The following is a 26,595-nucleotide window of genomic DNA, read 5'->3' on the forward strand; positions in this document are numbered from 1 at the left end:
ATATTTTTTTAACATTTTATTTGACAATATTTGCTCATTTTTTTGTTTTTCATTTCGTTGGTATGTTTTGGAATTAAGTTGAATTTTTACTATTATGTTTCATTTATCTATCTATCTATCTATCTATCTATCTATCTATCTATCTATCTATCTATCTATCTATCTATCTATCTATCTATCTATCTATCTATCTATCTATCTATCTATCTATCTATCTATCTATCTATCTATCTATCTATCTATCTATCTATCTATCTATCTATCTATCTATCTATCTATCTATCTATCTATCTATCTATCTATCTATCTATCTATCTATCTATCTTTCTATCTATCTATCTATCTATCTATCTATCTATCTATCTATCTATCTATCTATTCACTGAAAAAACCATAGGTTTCAGGCACGGTATTGTCAGATTGCGTGTCCAAGCCACTGGAGTCGACGATGGTCCCAATGCCCCTCCGCCACAACTGCCACCCGAAGAAAACTCAAGGTTACAGCTGAAACAGGGGGGGAAAGGGGAAGTGGAAAAACAAAGAGAGACAGCCTTCGTGGAGAACTGAAGCTCACTCTAGAGTCTGTTTGGGGCGTCTTGTTGCGTCACCTGTATGGGAAATAAAACTTGTTAGTTACCTACTTTCTCATTTGGGGACATGCTCTGACTTCTACTACAAATATGTTTACCCAAGGAATTCTAGGCTCTTGCTACTCTCTATGCGGGGGTTGACCTGCACACTTGTAGTACCTGGATAGAATAACAGGGGAAAAAATGATTGTTGTACACCACTTACTGTTACTGTATATTAACGTGTTGAATATGACCAGATATTTACCCCCTCAAAGCACGGTGGCCGCCTTTTTAATAAACAGCTATTTTATCCATGAAAACTTTCAACAGGAAATGCAAGACACTAGGTTACTTCAGCGCCACCACTATTAAGTCTTTGGTCAGCAGCGGATGAATTTCACCAGGAAACGAGCTAAATAGAAATTAATAGGTGGATTCTCAATACCTTGCACTGGAAGTTCCTTTGACTCAATGCTTACCGCTGGGTCGGTTTCTTCAAAATACGCGAAAAGGATTCAAGAGTTTACCTCACAAAACTGCAACACTGGTCACCTTTTGAATTGAGTTGCCAATGTCAGTCAGCTCGCTCCCACGTTGCGCATGCGATAAGTAAACCACACTATTCTCTCTGTACACTAATCTCCACCTAAGAATGACGCTACTTGCGCCCAAATTTGTGAAGAAATAATTTGCCTCAAGACCTGTGCGTTGAGGAGACACTTTCTCCGCGCACGGTTACAGGTGAAGTGCGCAGCTCCTTCGTGGAACATGCGCATTGGATGCTCTGTCAGTCGTGAGTCCACAAACACTAGACCGCGAACCCAGAAGTGAATGAGTCTTGATGGTGTCGACATTTTCTCTAGGGGAGGTTCTTATCAGCCTCACGCAATGCTTTTATATTAGTCCTGCACTCGAATGTTGTCTGATCCAGCGAGGGTATTTTGCATTTTTCTTCCAACGTTGATTTCTGTTCTTCGTGGGATAAATTAAGGGCACAGTTGCTGCTGAGGTCTTGACAGTACCTCCCTCCAAAATAGGTTCCCCCAAATTTGGTTTCAGTGGATAGTTCTTATGAAAGTTTTTCACTAGCTTTGGGGCATGAACATTTGAGGAGGGTTCCCACGATCTTTCTTCTGGCCCAAAACCCTTCCATCCCACCAGATAAAACAGTTTTTTCCTGGAGATTTTAGAGTCTAAAATGTTGTCTACTTCAAACTCTTCTCCTGACTCTACTCTAATTGGCATTGGTTTTTCTTTTAGTCTTGCATTGGGGGGATTCTTTTTTAGAAGGGATATGTGAAAGGTAGGGTGAATTTTTAGTTGTTTTGGCAATTGTAATTTGGCCACTACTGAGTTGATCATTCTTAAAACCTTAAAAGGGCCAATGAATTGGGGCTGAAATGTCCTACTTCCTTTTAATTTCAAGTTTTTGGTAGATAGCCACACCTGATCTCCGTTCTCAAATTTTGGGCCCACCCTTCTTTTCTTATCAGCCTGTTTCTTGTAAGATTCTTTAGCTTTCTGTAAATTCTTCTGGGCCTTTTTGTATGAACTCTCCAATTCTAGCACCAAGTCCTTAACTGCAGGGACTAACTCATCTTTCTTCCCCACTATCAAACTAGGATGTCTCCCTGAACTCAGATAGAATGGGGCAAACCCTGTTGAGTCATGTATGGCATTGTTATATGCAAACTCAGCTGTCCACAATAATTCTGACCAGTTTCCCTCCCGTTCCAACAAATACAGCCTTAAGTATTGTTCTAACTCCTGATTCACTCTCTCCGTTTGACCATCAGTTTCAGGATGAAAACTGGTAGAATATCGTGTGTCTACTCCCAAACTTTGCATAAACATCTTCCAAAATTTTGATACAAATTGGGTTCCCCTATCTGAGATGATTACCTGGGGAATTCCGTGAGCTCTGACTACATGTTGATTGAAAACTGGAACTAGTTGTGATGCTGTGGGAACAGTTTTTAGTGGAATGAAGTGACTCATTTTAGAAAATGAATCCACTATGACTAGTATGACTGTGTACCCTAAACTCGGTGGAAGGTCTACAATCAGATCTAGAGTCACTGTGTGCCAGGGATAAGGTGCATTTGGCAAAGGCTGTAACAACCCTTGTGGGACTTGCCTACTGGGTTTCCCTTTTATGCATAACTCACAAGTTGACACGTACTGTCCCACCTGAGCCGCCATGCCTGGCCACCAAAAGAATCTTTTAATAAGATTCAAAGTCTTTTTAATGCCCTTATGACCCGCCATACAGTTATCATGACAGCTCTTAAGAGCCTTCTCTTGCAATTTTTTGGTGGGAAGGTACAACTTCCCATCATAATATGGAAGTCCATCTTTCATCGTTCTACTTGGGTCTTCCCCAGCCCAATCCTCAAGGTTTTTGGCTGAACAATCATTTAGGATCTCTTGAGTGAAATCTTCAAGATGAATTGCTCCAATAATTTTATTCAAAGGAATGATTGGATCTTTGCAAGGAAGTTTTACATCTTCGGATATGTTCATCCTGGATAGGGCGTCGGCTTTTCCATTCTTCACCCCTGGTTTGTATGTTATTACAAAATTGAATTCTGAAAAGTACAAGGACCATCGTAGTTGCCGGGGTGTGAGAGTCTTAGCTGATTTTAAAAACTGTAAATTACGATGATCTGTGAACACCGTTACACAGTGTTTGGCTCCCAACAAATAGTGTCGCCAATCTTGGAAAACTTCTTTGACCGCTAACAGCTCTTTGTCTGCTATTGAATAATTAATTTCCGGTTCTGACAACTTCCTGGATCTGTAAGCCACCGGATGAAGTTGTCCGGTACTTTTGTCTCTCTGAGATAAAATTCCCCCGGTAGCGAAGTCTGAGGCGTCTGTCTCCACAAAAAAGGCTTTTTCTGGGTCTGGATGAACCAATATTGGAGCAGAAACAAATGCTCTTTTGAGAAACCGAAAGGCTTCCTCCTGGTCATCAGACCATTCATATTTCTGTCCTTTTTTCAGAAGCCGGGTAATAGGAGAGACCTTGGCAGAGAAATTTGGGATAAATCTCCTGTAGAAATTGGCAAAGCCCAGGAAGCTTTGTATTTCCTTCACATTCCTAGGTGAGGGCCAATCCTGAATGACCTGTATCTTGGACGGGTCCATGGCCACTCCTTTCTCTGACAATATGAACCCCAGGAATTCTACTTGTTGGGCATGGAAAGAGCATTTCTCCAACTTGACATATAGGTGCCGATTAGGATCCTGGAAAAACCGGGTACGAACCGTCGGTCGGAGCGTTTTCTCCGTCCGACTCGTACCCGGGACAAAAACATTACAAACATGGAAGTACGATTCGCACGGAAACACCATTTCCGTACGAGTCGTACAAAACACCGACCTACGAAAATATACATACGAATGTGATCCGGGAATGCTCCGACGTGACGTCGGGACGCTTTCAGGCAGCGTTTCACGACCCAGGAAGTACGATTCGAACCGACAGCAGTCCGGACGGCAATATTTTTACGGCACCCAAAAAGTGCCGGAAAAGCGAAGTGCGCCGCAAAACGACCAGATTAGGGAGCCCGGTACGCGCCTTACCCCCCCCCAGCCCCCGTGAGTACGTGCCGAACCCCCCCGTGTATGTACACCCGTGTACGTACGAGTCGAACCCCCACCCGTGCATGTACACCCGTGTACGTACGAGTCGTACTCGTACCCCCACCCCTGTATGTACACCCGTGTACGTACGAGTCGAACCCCCACCCGTGTATGTACACCCGTGTACGTACGAGTCGTACCCCCACCCGTGTATGTACACCCGTGTACATACGAGTTGAACCCCCACCGTGTATGTACACCCGTGTACGTACGAGTCGTACCCCCACCCGTGTACGTACGAGTCGAACCCCCACCCGTGTATGTACACCCGTGTACGTACGAGTCGAACCCCCACCGTGTATGTACGGTGCGTACCCCCAGCGCTACGGGTGTACATACACGGGTGGGGGTTCGACTCGTACGTACACGGGGGGGTTCAACTCGTACGTACACGGGTGTACATACACGGGTGGGGGTACGACTCGTACGTACACGGGTGTACATACACGGGTGGGGGTTCGACTCATACGTACACGGGTGTACATACACGGGGGTTCGACTCGTACGTACACGGGTGGGGGTTCGACTCGTACTCACGGGGGCTGGGGGGGTATGGCGCGTACTCACAGGGGCTGGGGGGGTGTTCGGCGCGTATGCGGGCACATGTCTCCATGGTTGCTATGGGAGTTCGGTCCGTACGCATTTACCATACGGTTGTAACATCGGACGCACGGGATGGATCGTACTTGCGCGGTCGGACTTCACTTTTCACATTTGTATGGTAAATCGTCCGGGGACGTGTCGGACTCTTTTTCCGACCCGAGGACGTGTGGGGAATTATTCCCAATGTGATTCGTATGGACATTTTTCCCATGCGAATCGTACTTGGCAGTTTGTACGGCACTTGTACAATTCGTACGGTAAACAGACCGGATACGAGTCGTATGGGGAAATTTTTTCCAGGATCCTAATCGGCACCATAGTTGGTTCTCCCATAGTCATTGTAATATGGCTTTTACAGCCTTTACATGGTCCTCGACGCAGTTCGAGAATATTAATATGTCATCTATATAGACAACTGCCACTCGGTCAGGAAATTCTCGGAGGACATCATTAACCAGGTGTTGAAAAGCTGCTGGTGCGTTGCTCAACCCATATGGCATCACCTGATATTTAAAAAGGCCATACTTCGTTCGAAAAGCTGTTTTCCATTCATGACCTTCAGCCACCCTTACCAAATGATATGCTCCTCGCAAATCAAGCTTCGTATAGATCTTCGCACCTTTCACTTGGTCCAGCAGTTGCGATATCAGAGGTAGAGGGTGCCGATTTTTTATGGTTACCGAATTGATTGCCCTGTAGTCTATACAAGTACGTAGACTCCCATCTTTTTTAGGCCGAAAGAAAAGAGGAGACGACGCTGGAGATTGGGAAGGTCTGATAAACCCTATCTTTAAATACTCGTCAATGTATTCTTTTAGATAAACGTTTTCTGCTTCCGTCAAAGCGTAAATACGACTACATGGCAAAATGGCCCCAGGCTCCAACTCAATTTTGCAATCGTATTCACGATGTGGGGGAAGCTTCTCTGCGTTTCTTTTATCGAAGACACCGGCCAAATCCTGATACTCTCTTGGAACTTCCTTTGACTCAATGACACAGATTTGATTTGAGAGTTGAGCTAATTCAGTTGCTGGTGATCCCTCACATTTATGTTTTGTATCCAAAAAACAGTTATTCTTACAGTGTTCGGAGGTCAGTTCCACCGTTCTTCTTTCCCAATCTATCTTAGGGTTGTGTTCTGTTAACCAAGGCAATCCTAAAATTAATTGGAATTGAGGGGCATCTATTAAATTAAACCTTAAAAATTCATGATGACCCCGCAATCCGATCAATTCCAAAGTCTCTGTCTCCTGTGTTATGGGACCTGAAGTAAGATTAGTTCCGTCCACTGCCTTGAGTACTTCACAATGTTGCTTCTGTATGGCATGTATTCCGGTCTCTCTTGCATACTTTAAGTCACAAAAATTGCCTGTGGCCCCAGAGTCAATCATGACGAACACACCATTAACTTCTTTAGGTCCGAATCTCACAGTGAATGAAACAATTAGATGCGGGGAAGCCGATTGTAGCGTGTTGATCAACTGTTGAGGTTCTGGAGTTGACTTTTCTGAATTTCCCACCAGGGCAACTCCCTCTACTGATGGGATCTGTCTTTTAACCCAGAGTTGGACTTTGGTTTCTTGGAGCAGTCCTTTACGAAATGACCTGCGTCACCACAATACATGCACAGATTTTTTGTACGCCTTTTCTCCCGCTCCTCTTTGGTTAAGGGGCCTCGAATGGATCCAATCTGCATGGGCTCCTAACCGGTGGTTGTGTCTGACTTACTTCCGTCTGACCTCGCTCGATCCAATTGTGGTACATAGGGGCGAAAATCTTTCTTCTTTTCAGATCTTCTTTCGTAAAGACGATGGTCTATCTGGAGGACTAAATCTATGAGTTCCGAAATTTCTTGTGGCCTCTTTGGAATTTGAGCTAAAGCATCCTTTAGCTCATCCTTTAATCCTCGGTAGAAAATTGCCGATCTTTTACCTTCTGGCCAATCAGTTTCTACAATTAATTTGTTGAACTGGGCGATGTAGGCTACTAGGTCTCGATTCCCTTGCTTTAAATCCAGCAATTCGTTGTCAGTAGCTTGATTTGCCATTCTTCTATCGAATATCCGCAAAAACTCCTTTTTGAAACGCTCAAAATCATACAAGGCTGGGTCATCACGAGATATTAAGGGCATAGACCAAGCGGCAGCATCACCACTCAAGTAGGACAGCACAAATGCAACCTTCGCCTGATCCTCCTTGAATACCACTGACCTGCACAAAAAATGCAAGGAATACTGGGTCAGAAATATTTGGGCCTTGTGTGGGTCCCCACTAAACCTTTCAGGATTAGCCAAAGGTACTACTGGTGCCACTGAATGTATCACCTGAGTCGCCACTTCCACCGCTGATCTACGGTTAGCTTCTAACCCTCTCAATGGGGAAGCCCCAACTAATAATTCCTCCATCTTTTGTCTTATTTGCTGGGTTTCTCGTTGGGACCTACGAACTTCTTCTCTTAAATTCCTATTTTCCTCTGCAGATTGAGTTAACTGATTTTGTAACCCTTCTAGAACCCCTGCCAGGGATTTTAAATCTATTCTTTCACCCATCTCGACTCAAGTGGAGATTTAGTTGGCACTTCAATCTGTCAGATTGCGTGTCCAAGCCACTGGAGTCGACGATGGTCCCAATGCCCCTCTGCCACAACTGCCACCCGAAGAAAACTCAAGGTTACAGCTGAAACAGGGGGGAAAGGGGAAGTGGAAAAACAAAGAGAGACAGCCTTCGTGGAGAACTGAAGCTCACTCTAGACTCTGTTTGGGGTGTCTTGTTGCGTCACCTGTATGAGAAATAAAACTTGTTAGTTACCTACTTTCTCATTTGGGGACATGCTCTGACTTCTACTACAAATATGTGTACCCAAGGAATTCTAGGCTCTTGCTACTCTCTATGCGGGGGTTGACCTGCACACTTGTAGTACCTGGATAGAATAACGGGAAAAAATTATTGTTGTACACCACTTACTGTTACTGTATATTAACGTGTTGAATATGACCAGATATTTACCCCCTCAAAGCACGGTGGCCGCCTTTTCAATAAACAGCTATTTTATCCATGAAAACTTTCAACAGGAAATGCAAGACACTAGGTTACTTCAGCGCCACCACTATTAAGTCTTTGGTCAGCAGCGGATGAATTTCACCAGGAAACGAGCTAAATAGAAATTAATAGGTGGATTCTCAATACCTTGCACTGGAAGTTCCTTTGACCCAATGCTTACCGCTGGGTCGGTTTCTTCAAAATACGCGAAAAGGATTCAAGAGTTTACCTCACAAAACTGCAACACTGGTCACCTTTTCAATTGAGTTGATAGTGTCAGTCAGCTTGCTCCCACGTTGCGCATGCGATAAGTAAACCACACTATTCTCTCTGTACACTAATCTCCACCTAAGAATGACGCTACTTGCGCCCAAATTTGTGAAGAAATAATTTGCCTCAAGACCTGTGCGTTGAGGAGACACTTTCTCCGCGCACGGTTACAGTTGAAGTGCGCAGCTCCTTCGTGGAGCATGCGCATTGGATGCTCTGTCAGTCGCGAGTCCACAAACACTAGACCGCGAACCCAGAAGTGAATGTGTCTTGATGGTGTCGACAATTTCTCTAGAGGAGGTTCTTATCAGCCTCACGCAATGCTTTAATATTAGTCCTGCACTCGAATGTTGTCTTATCCAGCGAGGGTATTTTGCATTTTTCTTCAAACGTTGATTTCTGTTCTTCATGGGATAAATTAAGGGCACAGTTGCTGCTGAGGTCTTGACAGGTATAGTTGGGAATTAGCATTTAAAAAACCTTAGAAATTCACTGAAAAAACCATAGGTTTCAGGGGCGTTATTGTTAGCTGGACTTTTCACTCGTACAAAACCATTGAAATTCCCCCGTTATAGTTAGTTCAGCTAACTATAACTCGCGCGCCTGCAATGCACTGCTGATAACGTCACATATTACATCACTCATGACATGGTCAGTGACATCACTGATGACATCTCAAATGACATCACTGATGACATCATCCAGTGAATCTGTGTTTTTCAGAAAATTACATATGTTTTATATATGTATATCTCAAGGTCGATGGAAGAATAAATGGGTATATAAGTGTCTAAATGGATGATTTGTTTTTGAAAAATTGATTGTATAACTGACTGATTAAGTGTATCTTAGTGAATACATGGCTTAGTGAATAATGTTTAAATATGTAAATATCTGTATCAGTCTCTCACATTGTGTATAAGTGGCTGCATGGGTTGGTGAGTAGTACATGAGTGTCTATATAGGTTATTAGTTGGTTTTTTGAGTATCAGTATGAGTGTCTGAGTGTCTGTATGGTTCGGTTGGGGGTATTACGTAGTGCATAGGTGCATGAATGAGTGACTCACTGTTTGTATGTGTTGAAGACAGCATGTGTGCAGGACTGTATGGGTGGATGAGTGTGTGCATGGGTGTGTTAGTGAGTGAATAACTCTCAATAGTGTCTTTATGAGTAACTACATATGTTTTAAACTAGTAGATGTGACTATTGGTGTATATAAGTGAGTATATGTGAGTGTGAGAGATTGAAAGAGTTCCTGTATGAATAAGTATGTGTTTCTATAAGTGATTGTTTAAAAGACTAAGTATGTGTAAGTTTCTGTAGAAGTAAGTGTGGTGGTGTGTGTATAACTGTATATGCAAGTAAATGGATGTGTGATTCTTTATTAGCATGAGAGACTATGTGTGTGAGTAACTCTATGGATGAGTGGTGTTGTGTAACAGGATGTATAGGTGTATGAGTACATATGATGAGTGAGTTCATGTATGAGTGGCTGTATAGGACTGTTGGTGAATGAGTGAATGTGTATGTGGATCTTAGAATTACTGAATAGGTTGTTGTAACTGATATTGGTATGTCCATTGTTTTGAAAATTTTAGTTTCTATTTTTGAATGTGTGTATCAAAGGTTATATTAGGGGGAGAGGAGGTCTGCCACTCTATCACAAGGATGATGTCATCAGTGATGTCATTTGAGATGTCATCAGTGATGTCATGAGTGATGTCACTGACCATGTCATGAGTGATGTAATATGTGACGTCATCAGCAGTGCACTGCGGGCGCGTGGGTTAAAGTTAGCTGAACTAACTATAACGGGGGAATTTCAATGGTTTTGTACGAGTGAAAAGTCCATCTAACTATAACGCCCCTGAAACTTATGGTTTTTTCAGTGAATTTCTAAGGATTTTTAAATGCTAATTCCTAACTATAACGTGCCTGAAACCTATGGTTTTTTCAGTGTATTTTAAAGGATTTTTAAATGCTAATTTCTAACTATGCCTACAGAGATAGGACATGTGAAGAAAGAAGAAAAAACGCACAGAAAGAAAAAAAAGAAATGCAGAAAGAAGCAACAGAAGTCCTCAAAGACAAAGAAAAGTGCAGGAAGAAGGATAACGTGCAGAAAGAACAAACAGAAGAGCAGAAAGAAAACTTGTTGCAAAATCATCCTGTACCCTCAAATTTTTCAGACGGATACTGGTGGTAACTGAGTTTGACTAACCAGTCCTAGAGCCAGTGCTATGTTAAAAGACACTCAGAATACAGTGAAAACACCTACATACACTAGGGAACACTATGCGTTGGGGTCCCCCTGTGATCAGCTTGACCTCCTCTGTAAGCCCCTAGTATATAATAGGGCAGGGGATTAAAACTACCTCTTAAAATGCGCCACAGGGTGTGTTTGCACATGTCACCTCAGGCCCCGTCCCCTCACTTCCCCACTGTGTAAACACGCCCTGTGGCCGTTTTTAGTTCGGAGATTAAGTTCATTTGAATCCTGAGGGTCCCTAGGGTCCAACTAGACCACTAGGTACCTCCAGTAAGCGCCACAGAGCTGCGTTGCAGAGAGATGTAAAAAGGGGCACGGCCTAGACCACCTCTCTGCAACGCAGCACAGTGGCGCTTACTGGAAGAACCTGGTGGGCTAGTTGGGCCCCAGGGTCTCTCAGGATTGAAGGGGAATTATTTCCCCAACATAAAACGCGCCACAGGGCTTGTTTGCACACGTTGACTCAGGCCCCAACCCCTCCCTTCACCACTGTGTAAACACGCCCTGGGCCGTTTTTAGTTGGGAGATTAAGTTCATTTGAATCCTGAGGGTCCCTAGGGTCCAACTAGCCCACTAGGTACCTCCAGTTAGCACCACAGAGCTGCATTGCAGAGAGGTGTAAAAAGTGGCACGGCCTGGACCACCTCTCTGCAACACAGCTCAGTGGCGCTTACTGGAAGCACCTGGTGGGCTAGTTAGCCCCCAGGGGCCCTCAGGATTGAAGGGGAATTATTTCCCCAACTTAAAACGTGCCATAGGGCATGTTTGCACACGTCACCTCAGGCCCCGTCCCCTCCCTTCCCCACTGTGTAAACACGCCCTGTGGCCATTTTTTAAGTTGGGAGATTAAGTCCCCTTGAATCCTGAGGATCCCTAGGGGCAAAATAGCCCACTAGGTACGTCCAGTAAGCGCCATTGCAGAGAGGTGTACAAAGGGGCACGGCCTGCACCACCTCTCTGCAACGCAGAGCAGTGGCACTCACTGGAAGCACCTGGTGGGCTAGTTGGCCCCCAGGGTCCCTCAGGATTGAAAGCGAATTATTTCCCCAACTTAAAATGCGCCACAGGGCGTGTTTGCACACGTCACCTCAGGCCCCGTTCCCTCCCTTCACTACTGTGTAAACGTGCCCTGTGGCCGTTCTAAGTTGAGAGATTAAGTCCCCTTGAATCCTAATGGTCCCTAGGGTCAAACTAGCCCACTAGGTACCTCCAGTAAGCGGCACAGAGCTGCGTTGCATAGAGGTGTAAAAAGGGGCGTGGCCTCAGAACACCTGTCTGCAATGCAGCTCCCTGGCGCATACTGGAGATACCTGTTGGGCTAGTTGGCCCTCAGGGACCCTCAGTATTGAAGGGGAATTAATTCCCCAACTTACAACTGGCCAGGGGGCACGTTTGCAAGGAGGGGGTGAGGCCTCCGGCGCGATGCCGGTCTTTTATTTATTTTATTTTTTTAAGAAGGAGGGCTGTGTGGCCCCCTTCTTTTTCTAATTTACTGGCCCTGGGGTCCCCATCCCCCAGGGCCTGCACCCTAATTTTTTTTGTTGAAAAAAACTAAATTTGGCCTTCCCAAGGCCTTAATCGGCCCCGGGGACCCCAACCCCCGGGTCACAGCCTTTTTTTTTTATTCTTTAGGAGGGGGCTGCGTTGCCCCCCTCCTCAGGCCACTTATGGCCCGGGGACCCCATCCCCTGGGGCCGGCCTTTGTTTTTTATTATTTTTTTTCAAAATATATTTATAGAAACACCTAGGACATGCTGGACAAACCGAACGTACCTATCACCATGACGATTTGCGTGATATTCATTAAAAGGCTACTATGCATAGAATGAATCCACATGGAATGTATTTACACCGCTAGTGAAGCTCTGATGTGTCTGACGCCCTACCGTGCCTAATCCCGGCGCCCCCGCCGGTGAGTACTCTCCAAGTAGACTCCCTTGTAGATTATTTATACAAACATGGGTAGCTATTGACGGGCACATTTAATATACACGCACACCAAGCCATTCAAAGGGGATTCGACAAAAATTCGACCAAACTATGCAAGAAACCCCCCTCACGGTTAATAAAATACACATCCACCGCCGGATGTGTAATACTTTTTATTTTACTCTCTGGAAAGGAAACGAACCTCACTTGAGAGTCACAGCGTGCTCTTGGCTGAGCCCAATGCTGTGTTACACCCACCAGTGCCCGCCGAGTGCCTCACACCTCTGTGTTGTATTCCACCAGCTAGTGCATATGCTATGACAATCTCTAGCCCATGTGCACTGTAGCACCACCCCGTGAATATGTCATGTCACACTTGCCTTCACACGGGTTATATTTCCCCATCTAACGTGCCTTCCTAGACGCCTATGTTATAACGCACAGCGCTATGCCATACATATTACAATCTGGGATCCATATCTTTGTCACAGTGCATATGCAACGTTACACTCCCCAGCACATATTTTATATTACAACTTTAGAGACTAGTTAGGTTACACAACACTGCCCTGTGCATATTACACTCCAAGGCGCAAATCGCATAGCACGCGCTAGTGCATGTGCTATCTCGTGCTCTCCAATAAATCTGTCATTGCGCACAATGTATTGCATATTATATTTCACGCCCCGGTTCATCTTATAACACACTTTTTGGTGCATAGTTTATACCATATACTATATCTCGTTTTCATTTTCAATCATGCTCTCAGGACTATGTTCTCTATAACACTGCGTCCACCTACCCTTTTCACGGGCATTACATTTTGTGATGGGGGTGGAGAGTCAGGGGGTGTTTCTGCCAAGTGAGCCCGGAGTCACAGTCACAAATGTCCTCTTCTTCCTGAATAAAAGTGAGATTATGCTGCATACTTGTTCATATTTTAAGTAGTTCGCACAGACACACATTTTAAAAACAATAAAGTTCCTAATACCCACCTTCTCTGAACAGTTAGCTTGCTGCCCCATCCACCTCCTCCCTATCCTCTGTTGTCTGAATCCATGGACTAGCCTCCTCCCTCCTGCCATGCATGGTCTGATGTGCTGCCACTGCCCTCCATTTAGCATGATGTACCAGTCCACTCCTCCTGCCCTCCATTGCCCAATTCTATGGCCCATCATTGACCTCCTGCTTAGCCTCTGTGCTTAGCTTGCTGCCCCTATTCTCCTTCCCCCTGCCCTCCGATGTCTTTGTGCATGCCCCTGCTCCATCCTTTTTGCCCACCATGTCCCATGGACCTGCCACTCCTATCTACTCTGAGTGTTCTGTTGAGCTGCCACTCCCCTCCTACCTGCCTAGCATTGTCAGATGACTGTAACCTGTCCCTGCCACTTCCACCCTGCCTGTCCACATGCCATGCCCCTATCCCCTTCCTCCTGTCCTCCATGGTCCATTTTACTGCCACACCCTTCTGCCCTCCCTGGTCTGTTGTGCTGCAACTGCTCCTCCTGCCTGCCCCTGAACTCTCTTGTCTGTGCCCAGGTCCTGACCCTCCCTTCTATCCTCCATGGTCCTTTGTGCATGCCCCTGCACCCTCCTTCTTGCCCATCATAGCCATTGTGCTGCCACTAACCCTCCCGCTTGCCATGCATGGTCTTCTTTGCTGCCATGGCCCCTCCCATCTTTGCTGTGTGGTCAGCTAGCTGCCCCTGACCCCCTCCCACCTTCGCTCCATGGTCTGTGTGTATGCCATCATAGTCTCATTCTTGCTCTCCATGGTGTGTCTTGTTTCTAGTGCCCATCCTGCCTGACCTCCATGGTCATCTTGCTGCTCCTGCCCTGCCCCCTTGCCCCCAGCCCTCTGTTTCCATGTGCAGACCCCTATTCCCTCCCTCCTGGCTTGTCTGTTCCATTGTAATGCCCCTGATCCGTCCCTCCTGCCCTTTATGGTCTGTTATGCTGCAGCTTTCTCTCCTGTCTGTCCATTATGGTCAGCTAGCTACCATTGCCTCTTTCCCCTCTGTTCTCTGTTGTCCATGTGCATGGTCCTGTCCCCTTCCTATTGCTTTCTATGGATTGTTGTGCTGCACTCCCGTCCCGCATGCGCTGTGTGGTGAAGTATGCTGCTGCAAACCCTGATGCCTGCCTTGTAGGGTCAGTTTGGTGCATCTCTCCATGTCCCTCCTGTCCTCTGTTATCCGAGTCTATGTCCCTAACCCAATTCCTCCTGCCTACCATGATCAAATGTACCATACTTGAGAACATTTTGAACTTGGTAGGAGGAAGATTTTGAAAAAAACTGGGGTATTGATTTTCCCCTTTGAGTTACATTGGAAAAGAAGAGATTGTAGACAGGAGACAGATCAAATAAAGCCCATTTGAGCTTAAAAACATTGGACGTTTTCTGGCTGAAACGGGTCTGTTGGCATGTATGGTTGTACTACCACTGCCTCTTCCTTCTGCCCACAATGGTCTATTATATTGCCTATTATATTGCCACAGCCTCTATTGCCAGTCCTGTATTGTTGGTTTGTTGCCCCTGCCCCCCTTTCCACTGCCCTCCATAGTCTGTTGTGCTGCCACTGCCCTCCCTGCCTGCCCAGTGTTGTCAAATTGTTGCCTCTGCACTGTCCTACCTGCCTTCAATTTTCAGAGTCCGTGCCCCTGGACTCTACCTCTCAACAGTATCCCAATGAACAACTAGATTGCTAACATTCTATATTTATTACAAAAGAGAGGAACTCCTGACGTCATCTTGATGTAATCAAAACTGTAATACCTAGAGTATTTCCTTTAGAAATTACATATATGAGAGGGTATTATTTGCATCAAAATTATGGTTAGTGCGCTAAAAAACTAAAATGAGGACATCTTTTCTGAGTTTTCAAATAGCGACAAAGAACCTTTAAATTATTTGTAATCTTTATGTTTTTTTATCCAGTTGACCACTTGATTAAATGTTGCACCTAGGGGAGAGGATGTGGTGTTACTTCCAGAGCTGCAGACTTTGCAACTGGGGAACCAGGTTGGAGTTTCTGCTGCAGCTCAACATTCTGTGATTCTGGTCAAATCACTTAATCTCCCCATGTCTACAACCAAAATGAATTTGATCTTGTGTGATGTAACCAATGCTCATGTAAATCACTCCAATACCTGACAAGTCTGCACTATATAAAACTGCAAATACACAAAAAATAAGTGTTTTGCACACTTCTGTCATTGGGCTACATGTGGGCAACATCTGGGTGATATTTGTGCTGCATTTGGGCTCTTTTGTCTCTGGTGGCCAGCTTGGGAGATTTATTTGTTATGAAGTTTCCTAATTTCCTCATTTACTGCAGTCTCCTCAGTGGGAATACTTTCAGTTTTTTTATTTTGGTTCCATCAAGAAGGCATTCAGATGTGTCACACATTTGCCATAAATTCTGAATGTTAGCACTCTAGTTGCTCATTAGATCACTGTAGTAAAACTACTGCTCACCAGGGAAGTCTGCTGCTGGTATTCAAAGTGCATGTTTCAGTCTGCATGTCAGAATTTGTTTATGAAATAGAAGAGGATTTGAGAAGTCAAAATGTGCCCTAATTTTTCTTTCTGCAGAACTAATCATAATTTCTATGGCAAAATGAACACCCTCATTTTGTTCCTTTGTAAATTAAATGTTTTAAGTGTTACCACTTTATTCCAATCAAAATGGCTTCAGGTGTGCCATACTTTTGTCATAAGTGAGACTGTTAGCACTCTAGTTGTTTGTTAGAACACTCTGGGACATTCTGTCATTGGGCTATACTTGGGCTACATATGGGTGATATTTGGGCTACATTTGGGCTCTTTTGTCTCTGGTGGCCATCTTGGGAGATTTATTTGTTATGAAGTTTCCTAATTTCCTCATTTACTGCAGTCTCCTCAGTAGGAAATACTTTCAGTTTTTTACTATGGTTCCATCAAGAAGGCATTCAGATGTGTCACACATTTGCCATAAATTCTGAATGTTAGCACTCTAGTTGCTCATTAGATCACTGTAGTAAAGTTACTGCTCACCAGGGAAGTCTGCTGCTGGTATTCAAAGTGCATGTTTCAGTTTGCATGTCAGAATTTTTTTATGAAATAGAAGATGATTTGAGAAGTCAAAATGTGCCCTAATTTTTCTTTCTGCAGCAATAATCATAATTTCTATGGCAAAATGAATCCCTTCATTTTGTTCCTCTGTAAATTAAATGTTTTAAGTGTTACCACTTTATTCCAATCAAGATGGCTTCAGGTGTGCCATACTTTTGTCATAAGTAAGACTGTTAGCGCTCTAGTTGTTCGTTAGAACACTCTGGGACATTCTGTCATTGGGCTATACTTGGGCTACATCTGGGTGATATTTGGGCTACATTTGGGCTCTTTCGTCTCTGGTGACCATTTTGGGAGACTTATTTGTTATGATGTTTCCTAATTTCCTCATTTACTACAGTCTCCACAGTAGGAAATACTTTCAGGTTTTTACTTTGATCCCATCAAGAAGGCATTCAGATGTGTCACACATTTGCCATAAATTCAGAATGTTAGCACTCTAGTTGCTCATTAGATCACTGTAGTAAAACTACTGCTCACCAGGGAAGTCTGCTGCTGGTATTGAAAGTGCATGTTTCAGTCTGCATGTCAGAATTTTTTAATGAAATAGAAGAGGATTTGAGAAGTCACTCAAAATGTGCCCTAATTTTTCTTTCTGCATCACTAATCATACTTTCTATGGCAAAATGAACCCCCTTCATGTTGTTCCTTTTTAAATTAAATGTTTTAAGAGTTACCACTTTATTCCAACCAAGATGGCTTCAGGTGTGCCATACGTTTGTCATAAGTAGGACTGTTAGCGCTCTATTTGTTCTTTAGAACACGCTGGGAAGCTGCAGTAGAGCACAAAGGAATCAACTGACAGTGTCTGCCCTTGTTGGATGTACATGTTTTACTGAGAATGTCAGACTTCATTCTCACATGACTGAGAAAGATAATGTGAATTTACAGAAAATATGCTCTCAGTTTAGCTTATAGATCACCTTCCAAACCTCTGTGGGAAAAGCATGAGAAGATAGTTTTCTCTCAAACATGATTCATGATATCACAGCAGAAGGCTTTTTCACATGGTAAAATCACCTTAGAACACACCACAATTCCTAAAATGAGTATGGTACCATCAACAAATGATTTATAATGTAACTAAAGTCTTAAAACCTTCTATTAACTGCAATGCTTTTTAATGAGGTGCTATCATGTATCTTGGTCCCAAGAAAGCTGCCAACACTTCTTGGATGAAGTGCTGACAGCCAATCAGATCTCACGATGAGATGTGTGGTTAGGCTCCACCCAGATATATATGTGATTTTACTTTTGATTTTCTCAGGAACTACTGAACGGATTTACACCAAAAGGCATGAGTCTGAACTGAGGACTACCTCTTTGCCAAATTTGGTGTAATTCCGTTCAGCACTTCGGGCTGTAGCTGCGTCAACAGGTCCTATGGGGAAAACGCGTTTTGGGACCCCCCTTTATTCTTGGCCCCTGCTTGACGAATCACCGTGAAATTTTCAGGATAGGAGCGGACCGGAGCTGGCCAAAAGTTTGGAAACTTTCGCGAAGATTCATCAATCGACGCCAACGTTATTCCAAATAGAATGTTGCCGATTTCCTATGGAAAATAGGTCCTAACTATAACTACCTACTGGCGACTGCCAGTAGGTAATATATATATATATATATATGTATATATATATATATATATGTAAAACCTATCTCTATATATCTAGTAGGTATTTATAGTTAGGACCTAGTTTCCATAGGAACAGTGTTTTTTGACTTGCCTATATCGTTGGCGCCGGTTGATGAATCTTCAGGATATTTTCCTCAAAGGTATAATGCTTACTTCAGCTGCTGTCTGAAAAGTTTTTGGTTGATCTGTCAAGCAGGGGCTAAGAAAAAGGGGGGGTCCCAAAACATGTTTTCTTGCATGTTAATTTCCCTAGAGAATTTGAACATGACTGCAGCCCGAACGGCTGAAAGGAATTAAACTAAATTTGGCAAAGAGCTGGCTCTTGGTCCAGAAAGCATGCTTTTTAGGTCGAGCCTCGACAGCGCTAGACCTGTTGTATCTCTTCTGTGTGGTTTTGGCACACCGACGATTGCCATTGGTTTTTTCCTGTGGCATTCAGAAATGCTGGCTTGTTATTGGTGTATTTGTGTAAATGTCCCTCCCTTGTGTGCTTAGTTCCCACCCCTGGCAATTTCTCTTAGAGAGCTTTTTCATCAACCATCACACTGTACAGCGTGTGATAGCCCCTCCTCCCTCCTCCTCTATGGGCCTTGCAGCCCTAAACACAGTTTGGTTCCCTCCCATGTCACTGCTCCCAGCTTCATAAGTGCTTCTTGTTCACACAGCTTGTTTTTTTGTTGGCCTGCCTTGTAGAGAGAAATGTTCGTGTTGTATTTACTTTCCTCATGGACGCCGCATTCATTGTTTATTTTAGGCGGCCGTGTTAATATTTTAGTTCACCCTTTCTTATTGTACACTGTATTTATTGTATGTGACTTCCTGCTTTCTTGAGAGCAGGGTGAGGAGTAAAGTGATTTCCAACCAATAGAAAAAGTCATTTTGGGGGGTGAATTGAAGGGAGTGGAGTTTGCATGGGGTTAGGACATCCCTTCTTGCACGCCTAGGGGCAGATTTATGAGCCCCTTGCGCCACTTTTGCGTCACTTTTAACATGGGAAAAGTGACGCAAAAGTGGCGCAAGGGGCTCATAAATCTGCCCCCTAGTGCCTAGAGCTGATGTTCTGAGACAGTGGACCATGGGGTTCCTCTGTGGTGCTATAGATGTTCCTAGAATGTGAGTTTTTGTGGGTCTCCTGCACTCTTTCCCATCCCAGCAGCACATGCAGAATCTCCCAGCAATGTTGGGACCTGCAGCTACTCCCTGCAGGAGGCTGCACCCAGCAGGGGTCTCCATCCTCTTGAGGTGTGCCATGCAAGTGGATTGTACTGACCTGTACCCGCTCCCTAGGATGCGCGTGAGTATATGAACCTGCAAGAAGTGTGTCTGGCACGAGATGCGGCTTAACACCCAAGGGGCTTGCATACTATTATTTAAGTGCACAAAGTAACTGCGCACAGCACTCTGCTGTTAGGTTGATGTGCTGATGTATCCAGAGTTTGTTCCCAGACGCTGTGTTTTGACGGGGATGGCCTCGGGTAGTAAATACCTTATTAGGCTGTATATGTCTTGCCTGCCCCCTCCCTCATCTGCAGCCCTGGTGTTCCTGAATTACTGAATGACTGATTAATCATGTGTAATGGAGTTTGTGTGGTCTGTGGAGGCACAGATGTCCTCCCCCGCCCTGGGAACATACAATATCCAATGTTCTTATCTCTTGTTACACAGGAGGTATTTCCAGTGCTGCATTCACTCCGGCAGTCACCATCAGTAGTCCATCTCTAGAGTTGTATATAGTGTTTGGTATTGGGGGTTATTCTGTCCCTAAAGTTCTTTCCTACATCCCAGGTTAAGTAAGTTGCAGTATGCGTTTGCCCAGGATCACACTGTGTTGCAAAAATCTAATGTGAACATCAAGATTGAAGCTTCGGTCTGTTGGTTACACAGAGATAGGTATTTAGAACATCGCTAAACACTTGAGCCTTCCTCTTCATTTAAATCCTCTAGTAAGTCAGACATCAATCTCAGAGGGAAAATAACCACCCCCAGAACTGGTCTGGGGTGACCACAAGGAGTGGCTGCTCAATTCCATGGGTAAACCTTTGGGGAATGAAAGATTTTGCCATCCTGGTTTTAGGTAGAGTGGGACACCATGGGTTTGTTTGCAGTAGGGCACACAGGAAATCCTGCAAAAGTGAGTATTGTTACCCCTGGGAACTTTGACTCTCATTGTTTAGGGGCTAGCCAGTAGAGTTGTATTCACCCGCAGTCTGATCCCAGGCATGAGTACCCTCATTAGGACACTTTCTGGGCTGGGCATTCTGTCTGTGACATGAGAAGATCCTAGAAGACTGAATCTACTTCTCCTTCTTGTACCCAGGACAAATATATAGACTCCAAGTGTCATAAGGCTGAATTCTTGTTCAAGCTACAGGGACACAACAAGCTACAAGAGGCCTTTCGTGTAATTTTCCAGCTCACCAGTTCCAACTGGACCTGCCCTGAGTACTGTTGCTGGCCTCTGAAGAATTGAGCCTTGACCAAAGTCTACTCCCTAATCCGAATGGAAAACTTGCAACGGGTTTCTGTACCTGTAGGTTATTGGTTACGGGTTGACAGAGGCGAAATGCTACTCAAGCAGCAACCACAATTCTTGTCAGGGTGAAACACAAGCAAACCCCAAATAAACCTTTGTTCAACCCTCTGGTAGCTTGGCACAAAAGCAGTGAGGTTTAACTTAGAGACAATGTGCACATTATTTATGCAGCACTTCAAATAGTAATAACATAAAAACACACACACAAAAAATCTCTCACCAATTTAGACAATTAGAGTAACATTTTATAAAATATTTGAAAGCAAAATAACAAAACTCCAATCAGTATAACCGGAGAAATGCAATGTAAAGATTTAAGTAAAAATAATGCTAAAAAGCACAAAGCGCTGTATAATAATATAGCAATAACTGTGGTCACACCAGACAGGGACAAAGTCACAAGTTCAGGCTGACCAGGATGGAGTGTGGGCTAGATAAAGGAAACAATCTAGACCTACTGAAAAAAGTACCTGAAATGTGCGGTATTGCTTTGGAAGGCTTCGTGTCATCCAGCCTCAGTTCCGAGGGCTGCGAGGGCCGTGTTGCGAGGTCATGCATCAGTTGCTTTGGTCTGATGACACTGGCAGCTGAGGGAGAGGCTTGGCAAGGCTTTGCATCACTTGGAGTTGATTTTGTTGAGGCTGGCAGCTGTGTGGCGAGACTCTCAGGGACTTTGCGTTGCTCGGCATGGGTTCTGATGAAGCTTGTAGCGCAGCAAGAATTTGCGTAGCTTCATGTTGCTTCACGCCAATTTACTTGAAGATCATTGCTGGGCTGGAAAGGCATCTCTATCCCCTACTTCCAAGGGTCCAGGAATAGAGGGGCACCACTTGGGGGCTTTGAACTCACAGCAAGCAGAGTCAAGGTGCAGGGCTCAAGAGAGTAGAGCCTTTTCTGTTCCAGAGGCTCCGATTGGGAGGCCAGTCAACTAGCCTTTCCAGTCTCTCTGGTGGTCCTTGGTTCAAGATGCAGGTCCAGTCCTTCTCAGTCAGCAGTGGCAAAGCAGCACAGCAGTTCTTCTCAGCCTCCAAAGGTCCAGAGGTGTACTGAAGAGTTGGGTGTGAGGGTCCACTATATATCTTTGGTGCCAGCTTTAACATATGAGAAGTTTCTAGAGGGTTCACCACCAGAGGTGTTTGGAATTTCCTTCTTCATTGCCCTGAACCCAGCTGGTCTGGGGGAACCAAACACTAGTGGAAAAGTCTTTCTGAGTGTGCCGAGGCAGTGTCTTTGTGATGTTCAAGTGTGGGGACAGCTCCACTCCCCCATCAAGTCAGGGATGGCTCATTCTGCCAATTTCTATTCCTCTTTGTCTCACTGGCTGGGAGTAAAACACAAAGGCCAACACTTAGACATGTGACCCAGGATGCAGGCACCAAATGGTTAGGACAAAAAAATGCCAACTTTCTGAAAGTGACATTTTAGGAATTATGAATAAAAATCTGACTTTGCTGTTAATGGGATTTTTAAGTCACAATTCTTCAGACACCAAACTCAACATTCCTACTTGCTTCCAATTGAAAGTTATTACGCATGAAATGTAATAAGGTAACACAATATATTCCTACAGGAGCGGTAGACCTTGCAGTAGTGAATAATGAATGAAGTAGTTTTTCACTACCATGACATGTAAAACTTGAAAGTACACATCCAAATTTTTGAATACATGCACCCTGCCTGCTTGGGTTGTATAGGGCCTAACCTAGGGATGACATATATGTATATAAAAGGAATGTTTTTCACACAGTGAAATTCTATGGAGTTCTGTGCCCTGGCAGACTAACTTACATGCACCATTCATTGACTCCCCTGCCCCTCACCCCCACAAATCACTCACCGCCACGTAGTAAGGCCTGACGTTACCTGAGCGTCCACCTTGGTGGGTGGGTATGGCGGTGCCGACTGTCCACGGCAGTGCATCCCGGCTGCCAGTCTCCTTGCTGCCACTGCCTTCCTGCTCCTGCTGCTGGCTGCACTCCGCTTCTACTGCTACAGCTCAGAGGGAATTCAATTAAGGCGGGAGCCTTAGCCAGCTTAGTGTAGCAGTTAAGCTAACCCCAACTCAGACAGCAATAACTACAATGTGCATGGCATATTGCTGAAGGCATGCCTGACCCTACCATGGGATTTCATCAGGACAGGCTTGCCTTCACGCAATACACCATGCGCACTGCATTTCTTGCTCTGTCAGTTTTAAAACTCAACAAACTCCATTGGCGGAGCAGAGTTAACCGCCCACCCTTACATTTTAGCACTGGTTAGCAATAGTAAAGTATGCAGAGTCCTAAAAACCAGCTAAAAGGTTTTTCTTTAAAAAGGAGGATGAATGCAAAAAGTTTGAAGGTGACCCGCCCACAGAGGGCCAAGTTCAACAGTATCCAACCCACGCTCTTTCGCAGTCGACCTTAACTTGCTCCTAGGTACCAGTCAGCCACAACCAGATGACTGAGGCTGGTGCTTAACGCTTTATAGTACTATTTAAACTTTACAAGTGCATAATCTGATCTCCCTTATTGGACCTTTGTTGTTTTTATGTCATTTTATTTATACAACTATTCTCTGTTTTTGTAAATTGGATTGTGATTTTTCTTGTGTTGTGACTTTATTATTGTTCTGCATAAATATTTTACACTTTACATAAATATTTTACACATTACAGCCTGTCTGCTCTATGCCATAAGTGATAGGGAGTTGAGCCCAGGTTACTTTTGTGACTTAGATGAGCCACCCTAACAAGCATTGCTTAATTTGAACCGGTGGTTCAATTTACAAAAATGGAGAATATTTTAATAAATAAAATGACATAAAAACGACAAAGATCCAATTAGGGAAACCAGAGTTAGGCACTTGTGTAAACATATTTAATCTATCTGAATTGTTTGTAAAATATGTGTGTGAAAACTAACCTTGGCTGGACGTTTATATAATATTGGGTCTCGGAATTACTGTGTTTTACTGTTCCTAGACTCCGCAGACACTCTATCTTGTATTAAGGATTGGGGTACTTAACCATGACTATTCAGAGAGTCAAGGATGCTTACATGACCTCTGACTTTGTGTTGTGTAATGAGTACCCAGAGTGCTCTTTAATATAATTTAGAAAGCCAAGTGCCCTTGTGATTGCTCCCTTCAGGGGACACAGCTGGACAATGATGCCAGGAGAATAAAACATAATGTAACTCTGGAACAGAATATGGGCTGGTAATATATTAGGACGATTTAGTAGGTATGCCACTGGTTAGATGACAACCATTCAATGCCTGGTGAGCTTTGTCTTGGAACAAGCTCTATGTCTAACTGTAAAGTGTGACTGAGCTAGAAGAAAGGAAGAATAGTGCTGGCCATTTCAGTAGCTCTGTCCTAAAAGGAGGGTACAATGACATTTTAAAATGTGCTCAGCCAAGATTTACATCTTCATCATTTATAGTGCATCGAATAGTTTGCTAATTGAATAAATTCACATTTTTAATGTGTTCTTTATTTTTTACTGTTAATAAAGTTTGCTGAAACTTAATTTGGTACCTTCACAGGTTAGACTTTTATCATTGATACTTTGTTAATCCATCCTTGCTGCACTCTGAGCTGGCATTGAACTTCATCCTGGGACATTGTTAAATATTACAGAGGACCTAGAAGGTTGTGTAGTTGTGGTACTCATGATGCCACAGTGTCCCAAATGGACAGCTTGAACAAAAGCTTACCTACACACTATCTATATGGGCCTGTTGGGGGCAGGTCATAGGTCTTTTATTCCGTTCTTCTCACTGTCATTGCTGCTTTACTCATTTACTAGAGTGCCCCATTGTTGATGTACATGTTAGAACTCTATTCGTAGTATAATCCATTATAAGCCAGGACTGGTCCTATGTATTAATATTAGTTTGCATAGGTCGTTGCTAGAGTACACACGGTATTTATTATATATATAGACCTCAGGACAGTGGAGTTGATAAAATGTGTGCTCATGGGAATGGCTAATAAGGCTGTCCCTGTTAATTATTTAAAAATGATAGATTCCCAGAATCTATTGAATTGTCAGTATCCTTAATCGGACCTGCTTGATCAGGTTGACCTTCTTTTATGGACTGTTGTTGACCCTTCTTTATAATTAAGTAGAATTCCGTTTGGTATGGATACAATTTGTGATCACTAGACTTGACTATTAAGTTCGTAAGTGCCACTTTCAAAAGAGAATTCTGAGAGTTCTGCATTAGCATCAACCACACAAAGTTTGATCGGAGCAATGCTTGCAATAAGTTTGATCACTGGCGATCACTCTGAGTGGAATTCCAACTTACCATTCTTTTGCCCACCAGAGCACCTCAGATTAGACCCAGTCATATGCAAATCAGTCTTGGTCCTGCTCCAATAGGAATGGCCCAGTCCAGACTGTCAAGCCTGGTCCTGTCTGAGCCAGAACACAAGCAACCCAAAATAGGGTTTTGGCCATAGTAGGCTTCTTCAATCAGGTGTAGCTTGGTGGTTAGACTTATTGTAAGTATTCTCATCACCTTTTGATGTAATTCTCTAAGTGGCCAAGTGTATACCCAGTCAACTATGATGGCAAGAACGTTGGGGACATCCTAGTGCAGTTTTGTACATTTCTTTTTTGGAACAGCATCCCTTAATGATCTAGCTACTTAATCAGCATTATGACAGTTAGGTTGAAATTACAGCATCGTACGCTTCATCTAAAAGCAAGGTCCACCAAAACAGCTCTTTTAAGTAAGCAACTAACATCCCTATCTATACCTCCTGCATTAAGCAGCGTAGAGTAGATAAGCGACTTATTGAATGTATAATCTGTCCCAACTCATCATACAGTATTTTCATATGCACAGCCCACTTATATAAGGTGTTAGGGAAGCAAGGACAGAAAGACACGAAACAAGCAAATTCTACTCACATCCTTAAAGCTTGAGGCTCCGTCCCTGGATGACTACAGAGAAGAAACAGCAAACTTTGAGGAGGTGTGTGAATGCAGAGAGAGAGAGAGAGAGAGAGAGAGAAGCACTGGAGCCATTCGTTGACAGGACCTAGAAGAAGAACGGTGGCAGTAATAATGGGGTTCATCACGGTTACACAAAATACAGTAATACATTCAATAGCAGGTACGATAGAATAGCAAAATGTAACCGTAAAGAAAATTTCTACACTTGTGAGTAGCCCTTGACCTCTCCTAGACACATCATCACTCCCCCTGCAGGTTGCTCCTTGAGACCAGATCACCACAGCCACCTGTTCAAGCTTGCGCTTGTTGTGGCCTATTTTTAGTAATTGCTCTTTGTCTTGCCTAACTTTAGCTACTTCCATTATGGCTCCTTAATTTAGTCTATTTCATTTTGGTGTTGGGAATTGTTTTGGACACAGTCTGGGCCCCTGTTTTACACTGTTTCTTAGACAAGTCACTGCTCTCTGCCGTCCCACCTCCCGACAGCCCCTTCTACCTACCAAGGCTACTTATGAAAGCCACAGTGCAGCTCCAATGAGTGGCCCTTGACCTCTCCTGGTAACAGCCCCATTCCCCTGCTAATAGCTCCTCGAGACCGGGTCACCACACCCAGTCCTGACAGCTGCCAATTTGAGTCCACAGCTCAGAGGCCCACTGGGCTGGGACCTCCTTCCAAGACATTGCTCCTGCTTTGGTCTGCAATTTTTAGTAATTTCCCTCTGTCTTGCCTAAATTTAGTAATTTTAATTTTGGCTGCTTAATTTCGTGTATTCATTTTGGTGTTGCTATTTGTTTTGACACTAAGTCTGGGCCCCTATTTTCCAGCTGCTCCCTGCCCTTCTGCCTCCCCAACAGCCCCTCCCATCTCAAAAGGCTCTGGAGGCCACACACCAAAGGCAAGCCCACCTGTGCCCATCTGTCCCTGGACCAGCCAGCGCCAGAATCACTTGTCCTCCCGCCATCCACCATTACACCTTCACATCCTCCCTGAAATCAAAAAAAGGACCTTTTTCTTGCTACCACTTCAGCTCCA

This window comes from Triturus cristatus, chromosome 2_2, assembly GCF_964204655.1.
Source record: "Triturus cristatus chromosome 2_2, aTriCri1.1, whole genome shotgun sequence".
Taxonomy (NCBI): Eukaryota; Metazoa; Chordata; class Amphibia; order Caudata; family Salamandridae; genus Triturus; species Triturus cristatus.